At 41.7% G+C, this 27301-nt stretch overlaps 1 long non-coding RNA gene across 1 annotated transcript; it reads right to left on the reverse strand.

Annotated features, from left to right (window-relative positions):
* Window positions 1-12365: 12365 nt before the first annotated feature.
* On the reverse strand, window positions 12366-27067 carry LOC129854556 (uncharacterized). Its single transcript, XR_008759329.1, has 6 exons — window positions 26989-27067; window positions 19152-19316; window positions 14761-19046; window positions 14453-14618; window positions 14244-14322; window positions 12366-14154 (listed from the first exon to the last, which is right to left on the reverse strand). It is a non-coding gene; the product is annotated as an uncharacterized LOC129854556 (long non-coding RNA).
* Between the last annotated feature and the right edge of the window lie 234 nt (window positions 27068-27301).

Raw genomic sequence — 27301 nt, forward strand, 5'->3', positions numbered from 1 at the left:
GGCTCTCCAACCCTGTTCCTGGAGAGCTACTGTCCTCTAGGTTTTCACTACAACTCTAATCTAGTGCACCTGATTCTAATAATTAGCTGGTTAGTATGAATCAGGTTAGTTACAACTGGGGTTGGAGAGCGAACCCACAGGGTCATAGTTCTCCAGGAACAGGGTTGGAGAGCCCTGGTGCTTTATTTATAAACTGTTTGTATGTTCAAAATATAACCCAAAATGTGCATGCGCCAGTTCACGCAAAAGTTGGTATTTATAAAAATGGAACTTGACTTGAGAATGTTCTCACCTCCCCACAAACTTTAGACCAGGAGTATTCAACTTTTACCCTACGAAGGCTGGAGACTGCTGGTTTTCTGTTCAACCCGATAATTAATTGCACACACCTGTTGTCCCAGCTCTAAGTCAGTCCCTGATCTATAGGGGAACAATGAAAAATGCGGTGGAACTGGCTTCAAGGTTGAGTTTGAAGGGTTTAGACCATGTGTATGCACATCTGCTAATGGTTGAAATATTGTATTGCAAGCTGGCAAGTAAATATTTTGTGCAAATAGGGGATATGATGATAAGCTTATTCATGACACACTAAAAACAGGAAAACAGTAACAAGAATGCAATCATTTGCCATTAGTGAGGAGCGAAAATGTATGTGTTTTACTTTTAGACTCTGCAGACCCGTGTTCAATCCCAGGCTGTGTCACAACTGGCCGTGATCGGGAGTCCCATAGGGTGGCACACAATTGGCCCAGTGTCTTCCGGGTCAGGGGAGGGTTTGTCTGGGGGTGCTTTACTTGGCTCATTGCGCTCTAGCGACTCCTTGTGGTTGGCCGGGCGCCTGCAGGCTGACATCGGTTGTCAGTTGAACAGTGTTTCCTCTGACACATTGGCACGGCTGGCTTCTGGGTTAAGCGGACGGGTGTTAAGAAGCGTGATTTGGCGGTTTATGTTTTGGAGGATGCATGACTCGGCCTTTGCCTCCTGAGCCCGTTGGGAATTTACAGCAATGAGACAAGATCGAAAAAGAGGAATCTTTTACTATTTTATTTTCATAACCATTGAAGAATATATTCCTCACCTTTCTGGCTGTGATGGGTTCATATTCCCAAATGAGCCATAGCCTACAACAAATGGCCATGCACATCTCTCATTTAATTGGACCTAGTAGCCTAGTCATTAGATGGGCTAGTTCAAGTTTTGCAATATTATATGCAGCACATTGTATAATACTTATAATACTGGTATACAGTCGAATTTAACAGCTCATCTTTTACATTGAAGTACGCCTATGTTTAACATTTTTATTGTCATGTGCACAATTACAGTGAAATGCCTTTCTTGCTTGCTCATTCCCAACAATCCAGTAGTGAATATCAGTAGTACTATAAAAAATAAATAAAACAAGTCAAGTACAACAAAAATGCATGAGAAATATTACTGTAAGTACTGTAATTGCATTTTTTTGAGTAGCCTGCCCTGCAGAACTATGATTCAGAATTCACAGGCAGTCCATCATATTTAGTTTGGTGGGAAAAGTCTATATTAAATATTGTTGAATTCAAACTTTCTGCTAACAGGTCCACAACAATGTGCCATTGTTTTGATGTTTAGAAACTATAGCTGCGGAAGTAGAGGCACTGATGGGGGCTCCAGCCCTACCTATTTAATCTCAGATCCTATACCAAGGTAGAACATAGAAACCCAATGAATCTATTGAACAACTGTTGTCTTTTGCATGCTATGGCCTAATAATACCAACAATGGTTCCAAATTATACAGCAAATAAAGGGCGTGTTACCATAAAAGGTGAATGGAGGCGTTTTCCAGGCAGTGTTTTAATGCTTGTTCACAAGTGCACAATTTTACAACAGGTCTGATTTATAACGGGAAACATGCATGCGCCAAGTTTATCAATCTCAATATTTTTGTATGTGTGCAGACTTTTCAGAAATTTACGCAACGATTATATATTAGGCACCTGGTCTGGTGACTCAAAGACAGAAACTTTGTGGTCTAGTAGAGTAATACCTCGCCATTAGCTTGTCAGTGGGCGCTCTTGAGTTCAGCACTAGAAAATGGTGCATTGATTTTATTCTAGAAGAGACAGGGCAGTACTTTATAGAGGTACATTTTATTTAAATGACTGTTCTGCTAGTTAATCGATGTCAAGACATTTAAGTGGCAGTGTTGGCATGAATTATCTGTAGAAAACGTTAGCTATGCAGCTAACGTAAATGTGAAAGAAAGTGTGCATGAACATCACTTAGGCCTACCTGAACCAGAGACGTTGAATATGGCGATTCTCCTTTAAGCCTAGGAAGCAGACATTCAACTTGCCATTCACCAGGTTTTCAATCTTAATAATGTCAAAGTATGTTCGGTACTTACCAAAGAATGGAGTTTCGCTGATCAATTATTGTCAATACGGCCGGTATGTACTTCCAAAAAAGGTCTAAATAAAAAGTTACATGCTACTGAAAATGTCTTGTCTGGAAATCATCTAAGTTTATTGTGCCAAATTGAAGTGCGCCAAATCCACCTTTTCTGCACCTCCAATAAAATCAGTCGTTATTGCCATTGTAGATGTCAACACGCATACAGGTGCACACCAAGGGGCCAGGGTTCTGGTCTAGAAGCACGGTTTCAACTGCTCCTACAGTCTTGTTTCATACTGCAGTTTAACTGACAACTGGTCCAGAAAGACAATTTCCATGGATGGCCACAAAGGGAAATCAGATGAGAAATCCTTCTTCATAGATGCTGTATACCATGTTTTTTAAAGACTGGTCCTGTGGTTCTGGAGAAAGGACATTTATAACCGCAAAAAATAAATAGAAATAAATCCATCATTGGGAAAGTTAGGTACCGGTAAATGTATTCCTTTTATGCAAATGTTTGCATTTTTAATAAATTTTATAGTTCCTAAACTGCAATAGTTATGTAATTGTAAGACCTTTGTACAGTTGGTCTAGTGTCTGTAGCTTAAACTGTTAGAGAGCTGTAGCATTTTGATAACCAAACACTAGGTTGCCATTGACAGCCATTGTGTTTTGTGCTATTTCAAAGAGTTATAATGCGTAGTAATAATGTTTGGTGGCAGGACTTGTGCTATTATAAGACCTTCTGGGAAAAACCCTGGGAAAAATGAAGATGAAGTTTTAAGTGAAATATTTGCTTTTGTCTGAATCCCGAAAAAGACAGGAAATTCAAAAGCAAATTTGACCTATACATTAACAAGGCTTTTCAGCATAAGCACCTTTATTGATCTAATGTATTTCAACAACAGATATACTCACGTTGAATGGTACCTGGTTTTATTACAATTCAAACCTTCCCTCAAACAACCTATAATCTTAGAGCAGGGTTTACCCCATTAATGTACTTGGTCATGTAAATGCGTTTTTTATGACAATTGGACTAAGCTCATGAGGCTTTTATTATGTAAGTTATATTATTCAAAAATCAATGGGTATGTGTAAATAATTTAAAAAAATATTCCCTGAGCAGGAGGTCAGCGTACCCTCGGCCCAGATGTTTGTCCGCCGCTGTCGACGTACCTGGAGAATTCTCAAGACCAACTCCAGGTATCGTCGACAAGCGGACCGTCGCCAGACCCCAGCTCCCCGCTACCGCATTGGGCAGAGGGTATGGCTTTCCACTCGCGATCTGCCCCTTCGGGTAGAGTCCCGCAAGCTGTCTCCCCGCGGGGCAAGGGTTTCCAGTACCTGGTTGACTGGGAGGGTTATGGCCCGGAGGAGAGGTGCTGGGTCCCTGCTAAAGACATCTTGGACCCAGCCCTCATCGCTGATTTCCACCGCCGACACCCCGGTCAGCCAGGTGGCGTCCCTGGGGGTGTGGGGGGGTACTGTCACGCCCTGATCTGTTTCACCTGTCCTTGTGATTGTCTCCACCCCCTCCAGGTGTCACTTATTCTCCGCAGTGTATTTATCCCTGTGTTTCCTGTCTCTCTGTGCCAGTTCATCTTGAATGTTTCCAAGTCAACCAGCGTATTTTTCCCATTCTCTTTTTGATAGTCTTCCCGGTTTTGACTCCTGCCTAACTCTGGACTACTTTCCCACCTGCCTGATCATCCTGCCTGCCCTGACCTTGATTCTGCCTGCCCTTCGGTACCTTTTGGACTCTGAACTGGTTTTAACTCTTTTGCCTGTCCACGACCATTCTCTTACCTTACCCTATTCGATTAATACATATTGTAAGACTCTGCCTCCTGTATCTGCATCTGGGTCTCGCCTTGTGTCATGATAGTAAAAGCACATCGATGAAACGGTAAGCAAAAAGTTTGAATTTGGTCATATGAGGAAATGTGCCTTACTGCCTTTTGAATTGGGTTTACTGTCAGTAGTCAATGAAGCATAATGCAAAATATATGCCAAGACCATTGTGAAATAAGGCGAGCTGTCACCTGCTTTAATAGGAAGCCTTGAGGTGGTACCACCCAGCATCTAGAAGGGAGTGTGTTTCATACCGAATCCCTCACCTGAGATGACGTAGAGGCACGTTCTCAAGGTGCTTCTACGTCACAACTTCAATGGTAGAGTTGAACCGCTAGGGGTAAAAAGAGAAATTTACTACTAAAAGACTAACATATCACTTTTGCAGCGAACTGTCAAAATGAAGACCAGAATTGACGTATTTCACTAACTAAGCCTAAAATATTTGATTTTCAAAGTTACTCTTAAGCTGTTTGGTCTACAGACCTACCGCTTCTATCTTTTTGGTCTTTAGCTATAGGCCTACCACTAATATTTTTATTTCCCGTGGGATAATGCCCCTTGCTTTATATTTAAAATCCAGGGTTTTTATAGGCCTACCATGAATACCCATGTTGAGGCTGAGCAAGACCTGTGATAGGAGAGTAAACTATGCAGAAAGCTTTGCAGAGTTAATCATTGTTATAGCTTAGATCTATCAGAATTCAGGATAAGACCCAGATGCAGACAGTTTGAATCGCAGAAGTTTATTTATATAACAGGAGGCAGGCAAACGACAGGGCAGGCAGAGGTCGGTAATCCAGGGCTGTGTCAAAGGGTACAGAACAGCAGGCTCAGGGCAGGCAGAATGGTCAAAACCAGAAGAACTGGGACTAAGGAGAACAGTACGGGAAAACACGCTGCTAGGCTTGACGAGACAAGACCAACTGGCAACAGACCAGTCCCGATTTTAGCATGTGAGGCAAACTCAACAAAAAAAAGTTAGATGCATGCCAGCAAAGACACTACACAACACTAAACAATACATTTATTGCACTATGGCATAAGGGAACGATGAGCTGATAAGAAGCATTCCGTCATTTCGATTAAAACATTAATGAGGGAGCGACGACGGACGTAGTCAATATAACTCTCCCTTTGTTTGGGTACAGCCCAGTGTTTTAGTTTACGTGTTTGTTTTGGGTGTATTGAAAACCCCTATTGTGTATTCCTGCACCTGTCTCAAAATCCTTTATACCAGCATGACAATGCCAAAATAACATGCAAAACAGGCAAGCCTCCCCCACAATTTTTTCACAAATGTATAATTGTTTTGGTAATAATGTGGGGCCCAAAACAGGTTGGGCTCTATCTTCACTATTATTATACAATGTAAAAAATAAAGACAATTCTGGAACGAGTAGGTGTGTCCAAACTTTTGACTGGTACTGTATATCGGAGTAGCCTATTAAACTCTTACACTACGAGGTCTGGAGCCTGCTGGTTTTCTGTTCTGCCCGATAATTAATCGCACACACCTGGTGTCCCAGGTCTAGATCAGTTCCTGATTAGAGTGGAAAAATGAGAGAGGAAAAAAAGCAGTGGAACTGACTGAGGTACAGAGTTGAGTTTGAGGAATATACACTGCTCAAAAAAATAAAGGGAACACTTAAACAACACAATGTAACTCCAAGTCAATCACACTTCTGTGAAATCAAACTGTCCACTTAGGAAGCAACACTGATTGACAATAAATTTCACATGCTGTTGTGCAAATGGAATAGACAAAAGATGGAAATTATAGGCAATTAGCAAGACACCCCCCAAAACAGGAGTGATTCTGCAGGTGGTGACCACAGACCACTTCTCAGTTCCTATGCTTCCTGGCTGATGTTTTGGTCACTTTTGAATGCTGGCGGTGCTTTCACTCTAGTGGTAGCATGAGACGGAGTCTACAACCCACACAAGTGGCTCAGGTAGTGCAGTTCATCCAGGATGGCACATCAATGCGAACTGTGGCAAAAAGGTTTGCTGTGTCTGTCAGCGTAGTGTCCAGAGCATGCAAGCGCTACCAGGAGACAGGCCAGTACATCAGGAGACGTGGAGGAGGCCGTAGGAGGGCAACAACCCAGCAGCAGGACCGCTACCTCCGCCTTTGTGCAAGGAGGTGCACTGCCAGAGCCCTGCAAAATGACCTCCAGCAGGCCACAAATGTGCATGTGTCAGCATATGGTCTCACAAGGGGTCTGAGGATCTCATCTCGGTACCTAATGGCAGTCAGGCTACCTCTGGCGAGCACATGGAGGGCTGTGCTGCCCCACAAAGAAATGCCACCCCACACCATGACTGACCCATCGCCAAACCGGTCATGCTGGAGGATGTTGCAGGCAGCAGAACGTTCTCCACGGCGTCTCCAGACTCTGTCACGTCTGTCACATGTGCTCATGTGCTCAGTGTGAACCTGCGTTCATCTGTGAAGAGCACAGGGCGCCAGTGGCGAATTTGCCAATCTTGGTGTTCTCTGGCAAATGCCAAACGTCCTGCACGGTGTTGGGCTGTAAGCACAACCCCCACCTGTGGACGTCGGGCCCTCATACCACCCTCATGGAGTCTGTTTCTGACCGTTTGAGCAGACACATGCACATTTGTGGCCTGCTGGAGGTCATTTTGCAGGGCTCTGGCAGTGCACCTCCTTGCACTAAGGCGGAGGTAGCGGTCCTGCTGCTGGGTTGTTGCCCTCCTACGGCCTCCTCCACGTCTCCTGATGTACTGGCCTGTCTCCTGGTAGCGCCTGCATGCTCTGGACACTACGCTGACAGACACAGCAAACCTTTTTGCCACAGTTCGCATTGATGTGCCATCCTGGATGAACTGCACTACCTGAGCCACTTGTGTGGGTTGTAGACTCCGTCTCATGCTACCACTAGAGTGAAAGCACCGCCAGCATTCAAAAGTGACCAAAACATCAGCCAGGAAGCATAGGAACTGAGAAGTGGTCTGTGGTCACCACCTGCAGAATCACTCCTGTTTTGGGGGGTGTCTTGCTAATTGCCTATAATTTCCATCTTTTGTCTATTCCATTTGCACAACAGCATGTGAAATTTATTGTCAATCAGTGTTGCTTCCTAAGTGGACAGTTTGATTTCACAGAAGTGTGATTGACTTGGAGTTACATTGTGTTGTTTAAGTGTTCCCTTCATTTTTTTGAGCAGTGTATATGATAAAGGCATTTAAACTTGTTTTTGTTAGCATGGGATTTTTTGGAGTCGAGTTAATTTCACACTATTCTACCAAAAACCACAATGGCAGAAAAAGTTTTATCACGAAAGTGCATATGCCTATAGGTTTACTGCATTTAAAGACCAATTTAACCTTTAGATTTATTTAACCTGGTGAATTTTTTTATTTAACCAGGTAGACTACACAGCCAATATAATGTGGACACTCCTTCAAATGACTGGATTCGGCTATTTCAGCCACACCCGTTGCTGACGGGTGTATAAAATCGAGCACACGTCCATGCAATCTCCATAGACAAACATTGGCAGTAAAATGGCCCATACAGAAGAGCTCAGAGACTTTTCATGTGGCACCGTCATAGGATGCCACCTTTCCAACAAGTCAGTTTGTCAAAATTCTGCCCTGCTAGCCAAGCTGCCCTGGTCAACTGTAAGTGCTGTTATTGTGAAGTGGAAATGTCTAGGAGCAACAACGGCTCAGCCGCGAAGTGTTAGGCCTCGCAAGCTCACAGAAAGGGACTGCCAAGTGCTAAAGCGCGTAGCATATAAAAAATCATATGTCCTCAGTTGCAACACTCACTACCGAGTTCCAAACTGCCTCTGGAAGCAACGTTAGCACAATAACTGTTCGTCGGGAGCTTCATGAAATGTGTTTCCATGGCCGAGCAGCCGTACACAAGCCTAAGATCACTATGCGCAATGCCAATCGTTGGCATGGAGTGGTGCAAAGTTTGCCGCCATTGGACTATGGAGCAGTGGAAACTCGTTCTCTGGAGTGATGAATCACGCTTCACCATCTGGCAGTCTGATGGCCGAATCTGGGTTTGGTGGCAGCCAGGAGAATGCTACTTGCCCCAATGCATAGTGCCAACTGCAAAGTTTGGTGGGGGAGGAATAATGGTCTGGGGCTGTTTTTCATGATCCGGTCTGGGCCCCTTAGTTCCAGTGAAGGGAAATCTTAACACTCTAGCATATAATGACATTCGAGAGACGATTCTATGCTTCCAGCTTTGTGGCAACAGTTTGGGGAAGGTCCTTTCCTGTTTCAGCATGACAATCCCCCCGTGCACAAAGTGAGGTCCATAGAGAAATGGTTTGTCGAGATCAGTGTGGAAGAGCTTGACTGGCCTGCACAGAGCCCTGACCTCAACCCCATAGAACACCTTTGGGATGAATTGGAACGCCGACTGCGAGCCAGGCCTAATCGCCCAACCTCACTAATGCTCTTGTGGCTGAATGGAGCAATGTTCCAACATCTAGTGGAAAGCCTTCCAAGAAGAGTGGAGGCTGTTATAGCAGCAAAGGGGGGACTAACTCCATATTAATGCCCATGATTTTGGAATGGGATGTTCAATGAGCAGGTGTCCACATACGTTTGACCATGTAGTGTATTTCACCTTTATTTAACCAGATCGGTCTAATTAAGATAAATGGAATAATAACTTATTTAATACCTTTTTCTCTTAATCTTAAATGTAACTAAATGTAATGTACATAATCCCCAAAAGTAATTATCATGAGGGCCATAAACAATAACTAATAATGCTGCATACGTAAGGACCAACGCCGGAGATGAGAAGCAGTCAACATTTAAAAAAGAACAGACATGAAGCAAGGCAGGCAAAACGACGACAATCAATGCAGCAGCGGGGAACAGAGATGGGGAACTGACAAATATAGGGGAGGTAATAAACAGGTGATTGAGTCCAGGTGAGTCCAATAATACGCTGATGCGCGTGACGGGGAAAGGCAGGTGTGCGTAATGATGGTGGTAGGAGTGCGTAATGCTGGGGAGCCTGCCTCCTTCGAGCGCCAGGGAGGGGGAGCGGGAGCAGGCGTGACAGCATACTCCAAGAAAGGTTAAAATCTCACCTTTCTGGTAAAAAAGGTGGTGTAGTAACTCTTGAAGTACACAGTAAAAATATGAAATATTTTATGTGATGTATTTTGTAATCAACAAAACTGTATGAATAAGACTTGAAATTACATTTTTATCTAAAAATAGTGTAATTGTGATAACATACAAAAACTCAAGTCCTTTTGTTCTTCCGACCTACCTCACTAGCAAATTTTATTTCACCTTTATTTAACCAGGTTGGCTAGTTGAGAACAAGTTCTCATTTACAACTGTGACCTGGCCAAGAATAAAGCAAAGCAGTTTGACACATACAACAACACAGAGTTACACATGGAATAAACAAACATACAGTAGAAAAAGTCTATATACAGTGTGTGCAAATGAGGTAAGATAAGGGAGGTAAGGCAATAAATAGGCCATGGTGGCGAAGTAATTACAATATACCAATTAAACACTGGAGTGATTGATGTGCAGAAGACAAATGTGCATATCGCGGGGGCTATTTGATGCTAATTTAATACGCCACAGGATGTTTTTGTGCTGATCAAGGGCAGTCAAGTCAGGAGTGAACCAGGGGCTGTATCTGTTCTTAGTTCTACATTTTTTGAATGGGGCATGCTTATTTAAGATGTTGAAGAAAACACTTTTAAAGAACAACCAGGCATCCTCTACTGATAGGATGAGGTCAATATCCTTCCAGGATACCCGGGCCAGGTCGATTAGAAAGGCCTGCTCGCTGAAGTATTTTAGGGAGCGTTTGACAGTGATGAGGGGTTGTAATTTGACCGCGGACCCCAGATGAACGCGCAGTGGAGCGCATATGATGAGTTGGATATTTTGTTTACATAGCCAGCTCAAAAGTTGCTTTTTGTCCGGCTTCTATTGATGCAATTCATTTGGAAACTGCCCCAGTTTCGTAACTAATCTGCTAACATTGGCAAACTCTGTAGTTAGTCGAGAGAGAGAGCAAAATTGTATTTGTTGCTCCTGTTCCTCTATGTCAGTGAGGGGGACAGTCAGGGCTCAGCAGCAAACGGCAGGGAGGAGATGGAGAGGAGAGTGAGGAATTTGATGAGGGAGAGGACGAATCAGAGGGAGAGGAGGAAGCAGAGGGAGGGGAAGAGGCAGAGCACACTGGAGTGTGTCTGTCCGAAGTCCCACCATTCACCCTTGTTCCACACAGCCTGGGACTAAAGTGACAGTGGCAGTGGTTTTGGAGTTGTTTTTAAAAGTGGCAGGAACTTAAATCTGTTCCAGAGCTTGTAATGGATTACAACAAGAAAATGGGTGGGGTTGACCATCTTGACCAACTGAGGAGGCATTACAATGTTGGCGCACGGGCAGAAAATGTGTTTTGGGGGATGCTCAAGTGTCATCATAAATGGATACATTGTATGGGGGACCCTGCAAGGCCCCTTCCCAGAAACCGCAGGCGCTGGTCCTTGGAAGGCATTCATAATGCAGTTTGTGCATTTTACTTTGTGATATGGCTTACAGTGGGAGGAAGACAGGAGCCAAGAGTGTGGCACGAGGGGGTGTGGACCGAGTTGTACCTCATTTGAAAGCGGGTGTAGTTGGAAGGGCGCAAGAGAGGGTGTGTGTCGTGCATTTGGAGTAAACGCTGGGCAATGAGTGGGTGATATGTAGAAACCTCCTTTGGGTGCTCTACGTGTTCTGTTTCACGTTGCAGGATGGGACAGTGCTTCTAGACGTTCCATGTCATGTTGTACGCTAAATGCAAACACTAAAGTGAGTGTGAAATATGAATTTGTCCTACAAATCTTTTAATGTCTCTGAACAGTTGTTGTGTTTTGTATCTTCTCTCTTTATCTGTCACTATCTAATACTTGTCGCGTTCACTGAATGGTTGTCAAAATAGGTTACTATTTCTACATTTTGTGTCAGGCCTAGTCTGTACTAAATCTTATTGAGAGAGGTTACCTATATTTTAAATAGTCTCTGAATAGTTGTTTGACAACGATTCTTACTTCTGTAACAATATAAAAATGCAATCAAATCGCCTACTTTGTGTGGGTTTAGAAATACTTTCTGAATTTTGCCCTCTAGTTACATTTCAGATAATAGTATTTATTTATAAATAATATTTATAAGTATAATATATTATACTTGGTATTTTGAGTAATTTAGTCAAATTTACTCAAATGTACATACTCTTGGGTTTTTTGTTGTGTTGAGTGTTAATCGCTTTTTCATAGTTAGTTACACAATGAAGACAAAATTAGTGTTATTCCTATTGACACAAATGTGGTGTCATATTAAAGAAGATGATGTGCTCTTCACTTGTCATTATCATTTGTTCTTTGGTTTGGAGCTATGAAATGTGTGAGAAAATGAGCTTTGAGTAATCTACAGCAGCATTCTATTGGGGTCTAACGGGTTAATTACATCATGATTAATACTGTTTCTGCATTGTCTGCATTCGGGTGCGAACTGGTAGCATAGCCCACTGGCGATTCCTGGTTGATAAAACTATAATTTAATTGCTTTGAAGTGTTGGTGGAGCCGCTCATATTCTCCCTCTCAATTGATACATTACATGACCAAAAGTATGTGGACACCAGCTCGTCGAACATCTCATTTCAAAATCATGGACCTTAGTATGGAGTTGGTTCCCCCTTTGCTGCTATAACAGCCTCCACTCTTCTGGGAAGACTTTCCACTAGATGTTGGAACATTGCTGCGGGGACTTGCTTCCATTCAGCCACAAGAGCATTAGTGAGGTTGGGGACTGTGTTGGGCAATTAGGCCTGGCTCGCAGTTGGCATTCCAATTTATCACAAAGGTGTTCAAGGAGGTTGAGGTCAGGGCAAGTCAAGTTCTTCCACACCGATCACGGGGGCATTGTCATTCTGAAATCATTAATTGTTTATGGTTCATTGAACAAGCATGGGAAACAGTGTTTAAACCCTTTACAATGAAGATCTGTGAAGTTCTTTGGACTTTTACGAATTATATTTGAAAGACAGGGTCCTTTAAAAAGGGACGTCTCTTTTTATGCTGAGTTTATATTCTTAGCACATACAACTCAGCAGTAAATTTTCAGGCATTCAATGAATCTTTATTCTAAGGCTTGAATAATACAAACACAATCATATAAATCACTATAAATATAATGTACAAAATACATTTTGTTATCAAATAAAGTAAACAATTAATGTTATTGACAACTCAAACCATACTTTAATATGCCTGTGTATTCAACTTTACAAAATGCCTGCCTCCAAAACAATAACCAAATGTGACACTAACCAGGTTTCCATCTAACCTTTTTATGCGAGTAAAGAAAAGTTGATCTTTGCCTCTGTAAAATTTGTTAATCGAGAAATGTCAGTGGAAATGCTTTTATGGGAAAATATTGATTTAATAACCATCATATTGAAGTAAACTTGGGAGTCACACGATGACGTGTGGTCCTCCCACTACGGCTTGTCAGGAGAGCATGCAGTTTTAGGCTACAGATGAAATAAGTTGTGATGAACTTCACAGGGTGGTAAAATTGCATGTGATGAGCTTGATGTTTCTTTCCAATAAATATCAAGGGTTGCATTCTGGAGATATGGTCATTGATGCTTGGCTGCAGACAAACAAAAAAATCTCGTTCTGACGTGCGCTCTAGCATGAAATGGTTGGAAGGAAACCTGGTTAAAACATTGAACTTCTAAAGAATTTAGAATTTTCTGGAACAGTATTTGGATAGTCCCCTGTGGATGCTCAAACTATCAAGAAACTAAGAAAATGTCAACTGCATCTCTGCTGATATGTTAGGGTTAGTTGACAGTAATTGAACATTTGTTGATGGTCTATAGATGCTCAATTAACTATCTACAGATGGACTATCCAAATAGTGTCTCTGAACTTTCTATTGGAAACATTGTCCGTATATGAGTCTGCAGCGATTAGACTAAAACTGGAAAATTAGGAGCCACACATTAAAGCTGCAGCCATGATCAAAAACCATTAACTGTTATAACCGTTGTAATACATACATTTTAGAAAACATGTTCCAGCTTTATTTTAGTGCATATGAACTCTCTCTCGCTTATCTCCGTTACATTCAGAACATAGTGTATGTTACAACTTTATTTGGAGTGGATATCAAATCTCAACTCTCGCTTATCTCATCAAGCACTCCACGTTGTTTACATATTGACTGACAGCGGCAGTACAGAAAGAGCCATCTCTCTTTCTATTGAGTTCTACTGAAGGGCAGAACAGCTGAAACACGTGTGTGGTCAAAAATAACACCCACTGGACCTGGTTTATGTCAAACGTCAATGACAATGAAAGGAAAACATTTACAACTTCTAAAGAATGTAGGGTTTTCGATTGGAAAAACTGTCTGTGTGAGGCTATGCTACGATTAACAAGGCAAAGGTGGGACAATGTGGAGCCACACATTAAAGATGCATCTACGAGAAATGCCTTTGCAGCCATGTAAGGGCATGAGTTGGAGACAACCTCAATGACGGTAAATGCAAATACCCACACATCATTAATCTTGCTTCAATAGGTCTTTTTTTCAGAGACAAAAGCTTGGGTTTAAGAATTTTCCCATTATCCAAGCCCATCAGGACCTTTTTGTATGAAGTTAAACGTGTGGATCAGCTGCTTGGGATAACTCAGATGCAAGGCGTAAATCAAATCAAATAACAACATAAGTGCATCAGCCAACCTGGGAACATCACTCATTACAATGTCACCTTCTAGCTAACACAACAGCAATCCTTGCTGAGTTGAACTGGACATGATCAGTTTAGTTCTCGCTGACGACTGTGAGGAGAGAGACAGGCGGGTCTGTAATGTCCGGCTCTTCAGTTTCCTCTACCTGAAACATGCATAAATGTAAGTGTTTTACCATACAAGTGAACAAACGTAAGATGTTAACTGTTAAGACTGCGTGCAGGAAATACTTACATTCCAGTGGTTTCCTCACGAAGGTAGATGGGGAGACCACAAAGGGCAGTAGTGCGCCTGGTGTTCACGTCAAGTTGCTCTTTTTAAGAGTCACACACATGGTGCAGAGTAGAGTTTAAAATGTAGTATGTCTATGGTCATGCACTGTTATGTTGAATACAATAAAATGAATGTTTGAATGCTCAGAGTGGTATTCCATTTTTACCTACCTGGAGATCATAGATCCTTAAGACACGTCTCATAGCCTCTGCTGCATGGTCTGTCCGTGCTGCCCTTTGCCTGAACAAGACAATCAGTCGGGTGGTGTCTGTCTAGTTCGGCGTAGAATCGGCTCTTCAGATTGATGTTTGTTATGTGGTGGAAGTCTGCACAAACCTGCAAAAAAAAATTACAACAAACCACAAACAAAAGCCACATTGAACAATGTTTACTGAAAAATATCTTCCAAAGGGGAAGAGCGTGAAATGGTAGTGAGACAAACAGAGATAAAAAGAGAGAGGAGTATCAGCTGTTTTACCTGAGACTCCAAGTGAAGGGCTGGACAGTTCTCTGGACAGAACCCTTTCACTGGCGGTCCATCATTGATGATCTCATTTCGTCTGCCTCAGTTTGTCTATTAATGTTAGGTTTCTCTCTGTATTTGAAACTTTGTTGATGATTTGCTGTCTCAGCTACTTAAGAGACTCTGGGTCTTTCCCTCTTGGAAAGTATGGCAGGAAGTTTACCTCACCTCGTCTTGGTCTCTTGATGTTTGAGTGGAGTGACTCTCTCTCTGGGTTGTTTATGCTCCTCTTCACTGTATTCACTGTATTCAGGTTGGGCAAAACTAAACATGGCGGTGTTCGCCTTAGCAATCTCACTAGAATAAAGACCTCCTCCATTCCTGCCATTATTGAAAGAGATCGTGATACCTCACATCTCAAAATAGGGCTACTTAATGTTAGATCCCTCACTTCAAAGGCAGTTATAGTCAATAAACTAATCTCTGATCATAATCTTGATGTGATTGGCCTGACTGAAACATGGCTTAAGCCTGATGAATTTACTGTGTTAAATGAGGCCTCACCTCCTGGTTACACTAGTGACCATATCCCCCGTGCATCCCGCAAAGGCGGAGGTGTTGCTAACATTTACGATAGCAAATTTCAATTTATAAAACCCCCCCCCCCCCCCCCGACGTTTTCGTCTTTTGAGCTTCTAGTCATGAAATCTATGCAGCCTACTCAATCACTTTTTATAGCTACTGTTTACAGGATTCCTCACTGAGTTCCCTGAATTCCTATCGGACATTGTAGTTATAGCAGATAATATTCACATTTTTGGTGATTTTAATATTCACATGGAAAAGTCCACAGACCCACTCCAAAAGGCTTTCGGAGCCATCATCGACTCAGTGGGTTTGTCCAAAATGTCTCTGGACCAACTCACTGTCAGTCATACTCTGGACCTAGTTTTGTCCCATGGAATAAATGTTGTGGATCTTAATGTTTTTCCTCATAGTCCTGGACTATCGGACCACCATTTTATTACGTTTGCAATAGCAACAAATAATCTGCTCGGACCCCAACCAAGGAGCATCAAAAGTCGTGCTATAAATTCTCAGACAACCCAAAGATTCCTTGATGCCCTTCCAGACTCCCTCTGCCTACCCAAGGACGTCAGAGGACAAAAATCAGTTAACCACCTAACTGAGGAACTCAATTTAACCTTGCGCAATACCCTAGATGCAGTTGCACCCCTAAAAACTAAGAACATTTGTCATAAGAAACTAGCTCCCTGGAATACAGAAAATACCTGAGCTCTGAAGCGAGCTTCCAGAAAATTGGAACGGAAATGGCGCCACACCAAACTGGAAGTCTTCCGACTAGCTTGGAAAGACAGTACCGTGCAGTATCGAAGAGCCCTCACTGGTGCTCGATCATCCTATTTTTCCAACTTAATTGAGGAAAATAAGAACAATCCAAAATGTCTTTTTGATACTGTCGCAAAGCTAACTAAAAAGCAGCATTCCCCAAGATAGGATGGCTTTCACTTAAGCAGTAATCAATTCATTAACTTCTTTGAGGAAAAGATCATGATCATTAGAAAGCAAATTACGGACTCCTCTTTAAATCTGCTTATTCCTCCAAAGCTCAGTTGTCCTGAGTCTGCACAACTCTGCCAGGACCTAGGATCAAGAGAGACACTCAAGTGTTTTAGTACTATATCTCTTGACACAATGATGAGAATAATCATGGCATCTAAACCTTCAAGCTGCATGGCATCTAAACCTTCAAGCTGCATACTGAACCCTATTCCAACTAAACTACTGAAAGAGCTGCTTCCTGTGCTTGGCTCTCCTATGTTGAACATAATAAATGGCTCTCTATCCACCGGATGTGTACCAAACTCACTAAAAGTGGCAGTAATAAAGCCTCTCTTGAAAAAGCCAAACCTTGACCCAGAAAATATAAAAAACTATCGGCCTACATCGAATCTTACATTCCTCTCAAATTTTAGAAAAAGCTGTTGCGCAGCAACTCACTGCCTTCCTGAGGACAAAAAATGTATACGAAATGCTTCAGTCTGGTTTTAGACCCCATCATAGCACTGAGACTGCACGTGTGAAGGTGCTAAATTACCTTTTAATGGCGTCAGCCCGAGGCTCTGCATCTGTCCTCGTGCGCCTAGACCTTAGTGCTACTTTTGATACCATAGATCACCACATTCTTTTGGAGAGATTGGAAACCCAAATTGGTCTACAACGGACAAGTTCTGGCCTGGTTTAGATCTTATCTGTCGGAAAGATATCAGTTTGTCTCTGTGAATGGTTTGTCCTCTGACAAATCAACTGTAAATTTCTGTGTTCCTCAAGGTTCCGTTGTAGGACCATTATTGTTTTCCCTATCTATTTTACTTCTTGGGGATGTCCTTTGAAAACATAATGTTAACTTTCACTGCTATGCGGATGACACACAGCTCTACATTTCAATGAAACATGGTGAAGCCCCAAAATTGCCCTCGCTAGAAGCCTGTGTTTCAGGCATAAGGAAGTGGATGGCTGCAAACTTTCTACTTTTAAACTCGAACAAAACAGAGATGCTTATTCTAGGTCCCAAGAAATAAAGATCTTCTGTTGAATCTGACAATTATTCTTGATGGTTGTACAGTCGTCTAAAATAAAACTGAAGGACCTCGGCATTACTCTGGACCCTGATCTCTCTTTTGACGAACATATCAAGACTGTTTCAAGGACAGCTTTTTTCCATCTACGTAACATTGCAAAAATCTGAAACTTTCTGTCCAAAAATGCAGAAAAATGTATCCATGCTTTTGTTACTTCTAGGTTAGACTACTGCAATGCTCTACTTTCCGTCTACCCGGATAAAGCACTAAATAAACTTCAGTTAGTGCTAAATACGGCTGCTAGAATCCTGACTAGAACCCCAAAATTTGATCATATTACTCCAGTGCTAGCCTCCCTACACTGGCTTCCTGTTAAGCCAAGGGCTGATTTCAGGGTTTTACTGCTAACCTACAAAGCATTACATGGGCTTGCTCCTAACTATCTTTCCGATTTGGTCCTGCCGTACATACCTACACGTACGCTACGGTCACAAGACGCAGGCCTCCTAATTGTCCCTAGAATTTCTAAGCACAGCTGGAGGCAGGGATTTCTCCTATAGAGCTCCATTTTTATGGAATGGTCTGCCTACCCATGTGAGAGACGTAGACTCGGTCTCAACCTTTAAGTCTTTACTGAAGACTCATCTCTTCAGTAGGTCATATGATTGAGTGTATTCTGGCCCAGGAGTGTGAAGGTGAACGGAAAGGCTCTGGAGCAACGAACAGCCCTTGCTGTCTCTGCCTGGCCGGTTCCCCTCTCTCTACTGGGTTTCTCTGCCTCTAACCCTATTACAGGGGCTGAGTCACTGGCTTACTGGTGCTCTTCCATGCCATCCCTAGGAGGGGTGCGTCACTTGAGTGGGTTGAGTCCCTGACGTGATCTTCCTGTCTGGGTTGGCCTTTCTAGGGAGTTTTTTCTAGCCACCGTGCTTCTACACCTGCATTGCTTGCTGTTTGGAGTTTTAGGCTGGGTTTCTGTACAGCACTTTGAGATATCAGCTGATGTAAGAAGGGCTATATAAATACATTTGATTTGATATTCACAGAGACCTCAGGAACTCCAGCTCTGCTCAACTTGGTCCAATAGTTCCCCATCTTGAACATCGGACTAGTCATCCATGCATACCATCCAGACTGACTCCCTGCTTCTTTGAGACATGGGTGCTTGGTAACAAGCACTTAGGCAGCCTTGCCTATTTCTCCTCCACTTGGATAGGCCTTGAAACTGTGTATTGCTTTAGCTACAGTATGTTCTCAAGAACGTCATGCTTCTGGGCTCTTGTTAATTTAAGAGTCTTTCGAGTTCTCATAGCAAATATTTCCCTCTCTAAGCAGGTGCTCAAGATCATAAGAAAAAGATGGCACCAAAAAGCCATCAGGCCACTTTTCTGGGTGCTCTGGAGACTCTCTGGCGTGGGGCAGTATCTGTTTCCAGTTCCCGTTGAGCTGGCATCACTTTCTGATCCGATTACCTCCAGGACAGCTTTCTCAGGAAGTTCCTCAATGTCCACTAGACAGCACAATTGTCCATCCAAGTTAGGGTCTTCATCTTGAAGGGTGAAGTCATTAGTCCAAATTAGTTTGTTTTGCATGATGATCTTCAGGTCATCCACCGACTGTGGGCGGAAGGGTCATCTTCCCCACCATATCCGTTGCTACACGGACAGAAAGTAAGGTCTGGAGTGTAGGTTCTGCCATCTGAGGGAGGAAAAATACACATTTTATGATCCATCTTATTCCTTCATTTAACAATTCCTTTTTTTTGAGTAAGGGGAAATATATATGAAATATATAATATGTCACCTTTTCAGTGTAGTAGTATGAATCTCTTGAGCGTCAGTAGCAATCTGAGCCGGTGTAGTATGCTGAGAGGGTGGATGTATCGTTGAACTCTGATATTGAGTGAACCGACAGATTGCCTGAGGACAGTTCATAGGACCGAAGATGTTCCACTTAGCAGGACTCATACTTTCAACAGAGAAAGGAAACATTATTATTCACAAGGAGGATCTGTTAAATTCTTCCCACTGATACAAACACGCCATTGACATAATCAGTGCAATTAAGAGTGACTTTTGATGTGCAGTAAACAGTGTTGCTTTCTGTCTCTTGTTCAATGAAGTCCTTAGCTACTTCGGGTAGTGCTGAAACAAGGGCAGAGGTGTTCAGGACATTCTTGAAGTTCTGAGAGTCATGCACAACCCTTTAGAAAAAGTGGCGTTTACCCTCAAACCTCATGGTCCAAAGGTATACAAGAGGCCCATAACACTTGATGAGTTCAGACTAATGCTCAACATAATGGTGCTTGGGTCAAAGCCTAAACCCAGGAAAGACCTCTTGCAGAGTCTGTCTATGATCACTGATTTTAGATTGCAAATACTGGACAGTTTCAGCTGTAAATGTTGGTGACAATACGAGCTCAACGAATGCTATTCATTGCCTACTGCTCAGCAGTCAACACCATAGTGCCCTCAAAGCTCATCAATAAGCTAAGGACCCTGGGACTAAACACCTCCCTCTGCAACTGGATCCTGGAATTCCTGACGGGCCACCCCCAGGTGGTAAGGGTAGGTAACAACACATCCGCCAAGCTGATCCTCAACACAGGGGCCCCCCAGGGGTGCGTGCTCAGTCACTTCCTACTCCCTATTCACTCATGACTGCACGGCCAGGCACGACTCCAACACCATCATTAAGTTTTCAGATGACACAACAGTGGTAGGCTTACAATGTTTATTAATCCAAAGGGGTAGGCAAGAGACTGGTCGAAGACAGGCAAAAAGGTCAAAATCAGATCAGAGTCCAGGAGGTACAGAGCGGCAGACAGGCTCGTGGTCAAAGCAGGCAGAGTGTCAGGCAGGCGGGTATAAAGTTCAGAAACAGGCAAAGGTCAAAACCGGGAGGACTAGAAAAAGGAGAATGCAAAAAGCAGGAGAACGGGGAAAACGCTGGTTGACTTGGAAACATACAAGACGAACTGGCACAGACACACACATTCGTTCTGACTGCCTGCTCAGACTAACAGCCTCACCTGTTGTTCCTGTCAAATCAGACATGCAGTGTCAACCAATGAACCAAAGATGCGTGAGGGAGGGCCGAGCCAACTCACTCACAGTCGCACACTTAGCAGCCGAGGAGAGAGAGGAAGGACTGCTGTGAAAACAACAGCTGGAAAAATAGTCGGAAGCACAGTAGCATTTGGATGCATTTTAATAATGTAGACAATGTTAGAGCACAGTGTAGAATTTGCCAAAACAAAATCTCATATAAAGCCGGTTCCACGCACAACCTACACTGACATCAGCCACGCTCAAGGTCCTAAATGATATAACCGCCATCGATAAGAGACATTACTGTGCAGCCGTATTCATTGACCTGGCAAAGGCTTTCAACTCTGTCAATCACAACATTCTTATTAGCAGACTCAACAGCCTTGGTTTCTCAAATGATTGCCTTGCCTAGTTCACCAACTACTTCTCTGATAGAGTTCAGTGTGTCAAATCGGAGGGCCTGTTGTCCGGACCTCTGGCAGTCTATGGGGGAGCCACAGGGTTCAATTCTCGGGCCGACTCTCTTCTCTGTATACATCAATGATGTCGCTCTTGCTGCTGGTGATTCTTTGATCCACCTCTACGCAGACGACACCATTCTGTATATCTCTGGCCCTTCTTTGGACACTGTGTTAACTAACCTCCAGACAAGCTTCAATGCCATACAACTCTCCTTCCGTGGCCTCCAACTGCTCTTAAATGCAAGTAAAACTAAATGCATGCTCTTCAACCGATCGCTGCCAGCCCGTCCAGTATCACTACTCTGGACGGCTCTGACTTTTAGAATACGTGGACAACTACAAATACCTAGGTGTCTGGTTGGACTGTAAACTCTCCTTCCAGACTCACATTAAACATTTCCAATCCAAAATTAAATCTAGAACCGGCTTCCTATTTCGCAAAGAAGCATCCTTCACCCATGCTGCCAAACATACCCTCGTAAAACTGACCATCCTACCGATCCTCGACTTTGGCGAAGTCATTTACAAAATAGCCTCCAAGACTACATCCAATTTGTTGAGTAGAGTTTATCACAGTGCCATCCGTTTTGTCACCAAAGCCCCATATACTACCCACCACTGCGACCTGTATGCTCTCGTTGGCTGGCCCTCGCTTCATACTCGTCGCCAATCCCACTGGCTCCAGGTCATCTACAAGTCTCAGCTAGGTAAAGCACCGCCTTATCTCAGCTCACTGGTCACCATAGCAGCACCCACCCATAGCACACGCTCCAGCAGGTAAATCTCACTGGTCACACCCAAAGCCAATTCTTCCTTTGGTCGCCTCTCCTTCCAGTTCTCTGCTACCAATGACTGGAACGAACTGCAAAAATCATTAAAGCTGGAGACTCTTACCTCCCTCACTAGCTTTAAGCACCAGCTGTCAGAGCAGCTCACAGATCTCTGCACCTGTACATAGCTCATTTGTAAATAGCCCATCCAATCTACCTCATCCCCATACTGTGTTTATTTCTCTTGCTCCTTTGCACCCAAGTATCTCTACTTGCACATTCATCTTCTGCACATTCCAGTGTTTAATTGGTATATTGTAATTACTTTGCCACCATGACCTATTTATTGCCATACTTCTCTTATCCTACCTCATTTGCACACACTGTATGTAGACCTTTTCTACTGTATTATTGATTGTATGTTTGTTTATTCCATGTGTAACTCTGTGTTGTTGTATGTGTCGAATTGCTTTGCTTCATCTTGGCCAGGTCGCAGTTGCAAATGAGAACTTGTTCTCAACTAGCCTACAGGTTTAATAAAGAATAAATAAATCAAATAAAAATATGTGAACTGTGCACCCAACTGTGAAGCTAGCTGTAGTGGAGCTTTAAGAAACTAGTGGGACTGCTAGTGATAGTGGTGGAGCCAGCACCTCCACATGTGGAGATGTATCCACTCAGTCAAGTAGGCCTACTCCGCGACCCACAGCTACTTAGTCTTCTATGGACCAGTTTATGCCAAAGTCTATGTCTGTAGCAAAACAAGGCCAAATTGGTATCGCGTTGGCTAAAATGATTGCCACTGATTTCTAGCCATTTTCGAGTGTGGAGGACAGAGGTTTAAGAAATTATAGCAATAGTCTAAATCCAATGTACACAATTCCAAGCAAGAAATCCCTTTCACTTATTCCACCCCAGGTTTAAGAAGTTAGCCTTCAGTGATGCCAGAGCGATTGATGAGGCTCTTCAAAGATTAACCTCAGCAGCAGGGAGGGATAGCCCCATCAGCCAGCTGGCTCAGGCACCAGGGCAACAGGAAGAAGAGGGATCAAATGGAGGAAAGCACTAGCAGTAGTGCCACAAACGTCTGCTGTTTGACGAGAGAGCAACTGGGGATGCAGCACGAAGGAATCCCTCAGCAGATGCCATAATGGAGGTCCGATCCTATTTGGAGGAGCCCCTCCTCCAAAGATCTGCAGATCCTCTGAGCTGGTGGAAGAACAAGGCCTCTGTCTACCCACGGCTTACTAAAGTCATGACAGGGAGACTCTGCATAGTGGCCACATCCGTTGCCTCTGAGGGTCTCCTCGAAAACGGGAAAAATAACTACTGAGAGAAGAAACCGCATCAGCCCCTCAAAAGTGAGGCAGCTTGCATTTCTGAATGCAAATCTCTCATAAAAGCAAAATATGGTCAGCATTGCTGTGTGCTGCTGGTTATAACATGGCAATAAAGAAGAGTGGGAAAAGAGGGACCAGTTTAATGTTTTAAGTGGGATGCTGCAGTTTTGCACATTATTTATTTTTCTTTGATATGGTGCAATATTCTTTTATTATGTTGTTCAGATTGTATTCGTTTTGAATGGTTAGATTTATATGCACTTTGTTAATATATATTAAAAAGTTATACTTTAAATGCCCATGTGTAATAGCATCCTTCTTTTTTACATTTATTTAAATTTGTGGGATGCTGCGGTTTTGAAAATTGTTATTTATTTTTCTTTGATATGGTACAATATTCTATTATGCTGTTCAGATTGTATTAGTTTTGAATGGTTAGATTTATATGCACTTTGTTAATATACATTAAAAAGTTATACTTTAAATGCAAATGTTTAATAACATTCTTTTTCATAACAAACCAATGCATTTTTAAATACATTGTGGTTAAGGTAAAGTATGATTTCATTTAATAATTTAATTTGAATTGTTTTAACACCAATCATAGTCAAACTATCGCAAACTGTTTGACTTAAAAAATACAAAACATATATTTTTTTAAAGAGCCGTTTGGGAGCCAAAAGAGCCGTCTCTTTTTGGGTGAGCTGAACCGAACGAGCCGGCTCACTGAAAAGAGCCGGAATGCCCATCACTACTGTTAACACCAATGGCACCAACTACTTTCTGCTGTACATTAATGATTAATAATACTCCCAATGAAAATCAAAAAGAAATCTCTCAGCATGTTGCCCAGTTTTATCAGAATCTGTATACATCAGCCCAGCCAACTTCCAATATGGATCTTTTCTTAGACAATGTAGCAAACATTGCTAAGAAGATAGATAATGATTTCAGGGATTTTTGTGATGAGATATCTTAAATTGAGATAAGACTGTATTAAAAGCCTTAAGGACAATAGGTCCCCTGGAAATAATTTAATAAGCAAATTTTATAAAGCATTCAATGATAAATTGATTACTTTCATTCTTGCTATGTTTCAAGAATCAATAGAAAAAGAGGAGTTACCAGCTTCCTTAAAGCAAGGTGTAATTACTTTGATTCCCAAGCCTAATAAGGTGTCACGATCGTGTGGGGGAGAGACGGACCAAAACGCAGCATGTGGAAAATAAGCCATCTTCTTTTTATTGTGAAGAAGGAAAAACGAAACAAAACACTTACAAACTAACAAAACAATAAATGACCGTGAAGCTATAAACGTAGTGCACACACACAGGCTACAAACGTTCAACATAGACAATTACCCACAACAAACTAAAGCCTATGGCTACCTTAAATATGGCTCCCAATCAGAGACAACAGAAACCAGCTGTCTCTAATTGGGAACCCATTCAGGCAACCATAGACTTTCCTAGACAACTACACACAACATTAAACCATCTATACACCATAACCCTCTAAACCATACAACACCCTAGACAATACAAAAAACACACAAACTTCCCCATGTCACACCCTGACCCAACCAAAATAATAATGAAAACAAGTATATTAAGGCCAGGGCGTGACATAAGGATACTCTTTATATTGACAACTGGAGACCCATTAGCCTGTTGAATAATGATGGGAAATTATTTGCCCTTGTATCTGCTAAGAGATTGAAGCAAGGCTTGCATCATATAATTGATGAAGAACAATCTGGTTTTATGTATGGTCGACACATTAGTAATAACATCAGGTTGATCTTAGATATGATTGACTATAATGACTTCATCCTTGATGATAGTTTTCTTATGTTTGTTGATTTTTATAAAGCTTTTGACACTGTAGAACATGAATTTATGTTCAAAGCAATATGTTTTTGGGGGTTTGGTGAGCAGTCCAAACTTGATATAGTGCTTATACTAGCTGTGTAAAATTTTCTCACTGGACATCCCAAAGATTTGATATTGGCCGTGGCATTAGGCAGGGCTGCCCAATTAGACCATTTTTATTTGTTACTCAAATTATGGCTCTTCCTATCAAGAAAGGGAATTTTCAAGGTGTTTCAGCACTTGGCAATGAATTTTAACTATGTCAACTGGCTGATGATACCACCATATTTTTAAGAGACAGGAATGAGGTTTCTAAAGCAGTTTCCTGTATTGAATACTTTTCCTTAGTTTCGGGTTTGAAAATTAATATCAATAAGTCAGTCTTATTTCCACTCAAGGATTGTGTTTTACAGGAAGTATATGGTATCCCAATTAATGATAAGGTTACTTATCTTGGAATTGTTATATGCAAGGATGAAAAACAAAGGAGTGAATTGAACTTTAACCCCATTATTGAGAAAACAAAGAAGAAATTGAACCTCTGGTTAATGAAAGATATTTTGTTATACGGTCGGGTTTTATTATCCAAAGCTGAAGGGTTATCCAGATCAGTTTATGTCTCGTTATCACTTACTTGACTTACCCCCTAAAATTGTACAGGACTTAGATAAGATTCTTTATAATTTTCTGAGGAACAAGCGTCACTATCTACCAAAAGATATTCTCACTAATTCCCAAGAACAAGGTCTTGAGGTTTTAGATTTCAATACTCTAAATAATAGTTTTAAAATAAATTGGATTCTGAAGTATGTTAAGAACCAGAACAGTATTTGGAATGTCTTTCCTAAGTATTTATTTGACTCTGTTGGTGGTTTAGAATTTTTGCTTTGATGTAATTTCGATGTTGATAAAATCCCTGTAAAGTTGGCCAAATTCCATAAGCAGGCAATTTTAGCTTGGATGTTAGCGTATAAACACATTTTTTTCCCCTCACAGATACTTTTTATGGAACAACAAAGATATACGATTTAAAAATAAGTCTCTTTTTTTTTCTCCATAACTGGTTTGAGAATAACATTATTTTGGTTGGTCAGTTACTGAATGAGGATGGATATCTACTTTCATATGGGGAATTTCTTGATAAGTTTAAAATTCCAATAACCCCGAAAGAATGCAATAGTTTTTGATGCGATTCCAAGGGGGGTTGTATCGCTTTTAAATTCCTCTGTGGTTGATGTAAGTAACATAGATTTATCATGAAAATATATTCATTGGCAATAGTAACATCAAAGAACATTTTTGTAATAAACAGATTAGGAATATTGTTTGTGATACTACAATTCCCTCTGCAAGATTCTTTTGGTCAAATATCTATGGTGATATACAATGGGGGAAAGCATGGAAAATTGCTAACAAATATGGTATCAGTAACAAAGTAAAGGAAGTTTCATTTGAAATGTTAAATAGAATGTATCCTGTGAAACATGTTTTAGAAAGAATTCCAAAACAGAATTCTTTGGATTGACATAAAGAATTTTGTTTAAAAAAAAAATAATAATAGGACCGGTTGTACTATTTAATGGTTTTGATTTAATGATTTATTTCAGAAATTCTGACATAGATAAAGATGTAGTATATTTAATTTGACTGCTAATAATACTAGGTACATTTCATATTTACAAATGCAAATGGTCTAATTCAAAACCTAACTTTTTTCCACTCTATGAATGAGTTTAAACAATATGGCACTACTTAAACTAAAATAAAAAAAACTAAAAGGCAATTAAAACTTGTATTATTAATGAATATGATTTGTTTGTTTAGGATTCCTGGCAATGTAAATAGTTTGTTTGTATGCTTGTTTGCATGTGACTATTCCTCTTTTGTTTGTTGATATTTGTTAATAAAAAATAAAACATATACTTTCTGCTGCATCTCTTCAGCGCGTGCACCCTTGGCATAACGTTAAATCCATGCCATCGCCGTACAGTACACGCGGTCAAAACATGCACTTGTCAAGCAGCGCGTTAACATAAGTTAGACTAACGTTATCTAAACTGAATTGCACGACATCTTCATAGAACTCGCTAATAAGTAAGACTCAATCAACATGCAAACGTTAACTGTCCAATGCTAGTATAAACTCACCTGTTTGCTAATTTTCCTCTTAGGTTTGACGTTGCCAATACCGATGCTGTGCCGAAAAGCTCCCCCTGCCAGAATTGCCTCCTTCGCGTGAACGCGCACGCACTAAATTCTTCATTGCTGCGACTTGCTTGAACGCGCACGCACTCAATTCTTCATTGCTGAGACTTGCTTGCTAGTTGAGATTTCTGATCACGTTAAACTGCGTTTCATTAGATTTTTTTGTCGGTTTGATCGCCGGGGAGGCACTAGTAATGTGTGTGCAGTTTTCGGTTTGGCTATTTGTTTCAAGTGTATTACTATATAAATAAATCTC

The sequence above is a fragment of the Salvelinus fontinalis genome, chromosome 1, assembly GCF_029448725.1.
Source record: "Salvelinus fontinalis isolate EN_2023a chromosome 1, ASM2944872v1, whole genome shotgun sequence".
In the NCBI taxonomy this organism is placed as follows: domain Eukaryota; kingdom Metazoa; phylum Chordata; class Actinopteri; order Salmoniformes; family Salmonidae; genus Salvelinus; species Salvelinus fontinalis.